The sequence below is a fragment of the Colobus angolensis genome, unplaced genomic scaffold, assembly GCF_000951035.1.
Source record: "Colobus angolensis palliatus isolate OR3802 unplaced genomic scaffold, Cang.pa_1.0 Scaffold91, whole genome shotgun sequence".
In the NCBI taxonomy this organism is placed as follows: Eukaryota; Metazoa; Chordata; class Mammalia; order Primates; family Cercopithecidae; genus Colobus; species Colobus angolensis.
Window position 1 is genome coordinate 2,473,395 of NW_012123043.1, and position 4,819 is coordinate 2,478,213.

General features: G+C 38.0%; 1 pseudogene; it reads left to right on the forward strand.

The window, feature by feature from the left end:
• Positions 1–3,154: 3,154 nt before the first annotated feature.
• LOC105504395 lies at positions 3,155–3,583 on the forward strand (annotated as a pseudogene).
• The last annotated feature ends 1,236 nt before the right edge of the window (positions 3,584–4,819 follow it).

Sequence of the window (4,819 nt, forward strand, 5' to 3'; positions counted from 1 at the left end):
TTCAAAGCAAGGAAAAGAAAGGAAATAAAAATTAAAGTGGAAATCAATGAAATAGAAAATAGAAACAATGGAGAAAAGTCAATGAAAACAAAAGTTGGTTCTTTGAAAAGATCAATAAAATTGACATGCTTTTAGTTAGACAACCAAAATCCATTTAAGTACCTACTCTGATATGAGCTGTATAAAACAGTTATAAATATGCTCTACCTCTGATAGTTTTATATTCTAAGTAACTATAACATCACTTATATGGAAGTTAATTAGACCAAAAAAGATATTGTAAATTCAAGGTTGATGATGGTCCTTGACAGTAGGATGATACCTCAAACTTTTAAGGCCTATGAGTAACATAAAGTCATTCCCAAACATGTAAGGATGGTTTTATGACCCTTGCTTAACTTTCTTTTTATAAATGGGGTCTTGCTATATTGCCTAGGCTGAAGTGCAGTGGCTATTCACAGACACAACTATGGCACTTTAACCTCAAACTCCTAAGTTCAAATGACCCTCCTGCCTCTTGCTTCAGCCTCCCAAGTAGCTAGGACTATGGGCACACACTACTGCATGGCTTTATCTTTGTTGAAGTTCTGTTTCCATATATCTATGTTCAACTGTGCCAGATAAGGGGGAAACTCGATATAAAAATAGTAGGCAACAGCGAAGTATATATTCTATAGATATTAAATATATTTGTTTTGTATATTTGATAGATCAGATAATTTTTCTTTCATTATTCCACCTTTGCATTTTTCAGTCCATAAAGTCTATGTAATGCTTAGAAGGTTCATTCAATTTTTTTCCCTACTTAAATCAATATCCATGGCTACAACTGATCTTAGAGCATTTTAGGAATATCAATGGTGGTTTTCTAAAATTTTTATGACTTCAGTTGGAGTTTTGCTTCTTTCTCCTTTTGGTTTAAATTCTGGGTTTTCTGAGTAATAATCTATCATCTGGCCTCCCTGTATGTGTCTTGAGCTTCTTCATCTTACATTGATGGAATTCTTTTGTGAATGAGAAAGGAGTGGGAGAAACAACTATAAAGAGGCCAGGTATGGTGGTTCACGCCGTAATCCCAGCATTTGAGAGGCTGAGGTGGGAGAACTGCTTGAGCCCAGGATTTCAAGACCAGACTGGGCAACATAGTGAGACCTTCTCTCTCCAAAAAAAAAAAATTAATTTGCCATGCATGGTGGCACGTGCCTATAGTCCCAGCGACTTGGGAGGCTGAGGCAGGAGGATCCCTTGAGCCTAGGAGATAGAGGCTGTAGTAAGCCATAATTGCACCATTGTGCTCCAGCCTGGGCAACAGAATGAGACCTTGTCTCAAAAAAAAGACAACTGAAAAGATGAAAAGTAAGGAGTTGTGAAAACTACTGTTTCTTTCTTCTGTATGTTTACATATGTGTGTGCACGTATGTATATATGTATGTAGATATGTGTATATATAAACACAGTTCCTGCTGCAGGACTGAGAAGCAATCAGCTATATATGTGTATTATACATATATACACAACTATATACAAACACATACATGCACACACGCAGGGTATGTGAAGAAAAATCACAAGAATGTTGCAGAATAGAGGAAGAAAGAGGATGTGATTGGAGAGAGCCACAGAGGGGGATTCTGTGGTACTGGCAATGATCTATTTCTTTCTTTCTTTTTTTAGAGCCAGAATCTTGCTCAGTCACCCAGGCTGGAGTGCAGTGGCATGACGGGATGATCATGGTTCACTGCAGCCTCAAACTCTTAGCTGAAATGATCCTCCCGCCTCAGCTTCCAGGGTAGCTAGGATTACAGGAATATACCATTATGCATTTTTACTTTTTGTGGAGACAGGGTCTTACTATGTTGCCCAGGCTGGTCTCAAACTCCTGGCTTAAGCTATCCTCCCACCTCAGCCTCCCAAAGCCCTGGGATTACCACTGAGCCCAGCAATATCTAATTCTTAACAGAAATAATTATACGGTTTTTCATTTTAGTATGTTATTATTATGTTATTGGTTGATGTATGTTTGGATACTCTTCTATATTTTAATATAGTTCACAATTAAAACATAAGGAAATAATAAAAACAAAAAAAGTATCCCAAAATGCAGAAAAATAAAATAAATAGTACTTTTTAATTTTAAAACATACTAAAACAAAATTTAATAGCCTCCAACTGATGAAGGGCCATTGCAAATCATTAGACAAAATATAAATATTCCAAAAAGAAAAAGGACGAAGACGAATACTATGCACAGGCGAGTCTCACAAAAGGGAGGAAAAGGCCAGGCGCAGTGGCTCACACCTGTAATCCCAGCATTTTGGGAGGCTGAGGCCAGCAAATCACCTGAGGTTAGGAGTTCGAGACCAGCCTGGCCAACATGATGAAACCCTATCTCTACTAAAAATACCAAAAAAAATTAGCCGGGTGTGGTGGCACATGCCTGTAATCCCAGCTATTCGGGAGGCTGAGGCAGGAGAATTGCTTGAACCTGGGAGGCAGTGGTTGCAGTGAGCCCAGATCGCACCACTGCACTCCAGCCTGGGAGACAGAGTAAGACTCTGTCTCAAAAAAAAACAGGGAGAAAAAAAGTAAACAGCTCATGGCTTAGCCGAGGTTCTCTAAAAAACAGAGCCTGAACAAGATTTAAGCATGAATAATTTATAGGGAGATACAATCCCAGGGCAGGGAGAGCGAAGGATGAGAAGCAGATCCAGCGGGCCTACAAAGAGGTTACAAGGAAAACCTAACAGTGCTGTGCTAATGGTTCAGTGGCTAAAATGTGCATTAACAGTTCATGCATCTGGCCAGGTGCGTTGGCTCATGCCTGTAATCCCAGAACTTTTGGAGGCCAAGGCGGGTGGATCACCTGGGTTCAGGAGTTCAAGACCAATCTGGCCAACATGGCAAAAGTCTGTCTCTACTAAAAATACAAAAATTAGCCAGGTGTGGCAGCAGATGACTGTAATCCCAGCTACTCGGGATGCAGAGGCAGGAGGATCACTTGAACCCGGGAGGTGGAGGTTGTGGTGAGCTGAGATTGTGACATTGCACTCCAGCCTGGGCAACACAGCCAGACTCTGCCTCAAAAATATGAAAATATGAATTAATACATAAATAATAATTTTAAAAAAACAATTCATGCATCATACCTGTCCACATGCCTGACCTGGTACCCCAGGTAGGGACACTCCACTAGTTAATGGAAAGCAGAGTAAAAACTTTTCAGAAACTTTCATACCTTCATGAAAAGCTTATTCTTCTAATTACACAAGTAACAGCAACAACAACAACAAAAAACAAAAACAAAGGAACAACTTCCCCTGGACAGAAAGCAACGTTAATGTATGAAGAAGAATCTTCAGAAAAGGAGTCTGATGATGAAATAGCAGATAAGGATTCTGATGATAATTGGGATGAAGACGAGGAAAAAAGTGAAAGTGGAAAAGATGAGGATGTTGATGAAGAGGAAGATGAGGATGCTGAAGGAAAAGATGAAGAAAATGGTGAGGACAGAGATACGGCAAGTGAAAACGAATTACATGGAGATTCTGATTTAGACCCTGAAAATGAAAGTGAAGAAGAATGAAGACAGAAAAGTAAGCGGGTCAAATTATCTAAACGCTGGCTCACCTTGCCCAGTGCTGCCAAGTCCTCCTGGGGAGGGTTGCCTCTGTGCCAGGATGCTGAGGACCATTGCAAATTTCCAAGTTCATAACGGTGGATCCCATGCCACCTTGCTGTCCTGAGCACCTAAGACTTAACTGTGTAAATAAGAGCATTTCGTTCAAATGCTAATAAACTTTACACAGTATATAGACACATTTTCTGAAATGCACTGACATCAGTGTCCAATATATGGTATACTTTTATAAGATAATATCCCAGTATGACTGGTTATATCAAGAATTGACATAAGTGCAAATAAAGACGTTTCCCACAGGGTTTGAAGAACTGGACTGTCGTGAAGGAGTCAGCTCTTATCTCAGGTTGGTATCTTTCATCAAATCCAGATTCAAAGCATCATTAATAAAAACTTTTTTAATTTGGTACATTTAATTTGGTTCATTTTCATGAAATACGAAGAGACAACTAAAAACTGGAGTAAAAATGATTGTAATTTTTAAAAATCATCAATATCACTAGTTTGTCTACTAATGGGTAACCTGACTTAAGTAAGATTAAATATTTGGAGTCCTTCCCCAAAATAACCACTTATTTTTTAAGCTGTCACATGAAGTATTTTTTTAAAACAAAAAAAATTATGACAATTAAAAAACTAAAGAATTAACCACATTAAGGATTTTTCTTGACTGCAAATTGCTCGTAAAGAATCATCAGTGTACAAATTAGAAGTGCTTGTTATCTGCAACTTTTTTAAAAATTCAATTTATACTTGCTTTTGAAGAGATTTTCATTTTTATTTAAATTACTAATGGATCAAAGAACAATTGTCTATTTTTTTCTCTTTGGTTTTTAAATATTAATGATAACCTTATTAGAATTTTTTTCCAAAGAATATATTTTTATAATTAATAATTTAGTGTTTTTCTTCCTTTTCATTATCTACTCTTGGCAATGTTAGGTTATCTGTTTAACTTTAAAATAATAAATCTAATTCAATTTTTTTTTTTTTATTTGAGATGGAGTTTCGCTCTTTTTGCCCAGGCTGGAGTTCAATGGCACAATCTCGGCTCACCACAACCTCCGCCTCCCAGGTCCAAGAGATTCTCCTGCGTCAGTCTCCTGAGTGACTGGGACTACTGGTGCACACCAGCATGCCTGGCCAATTTTTGTATTTTTAGTAGAGACGAGGTTTCTCCAT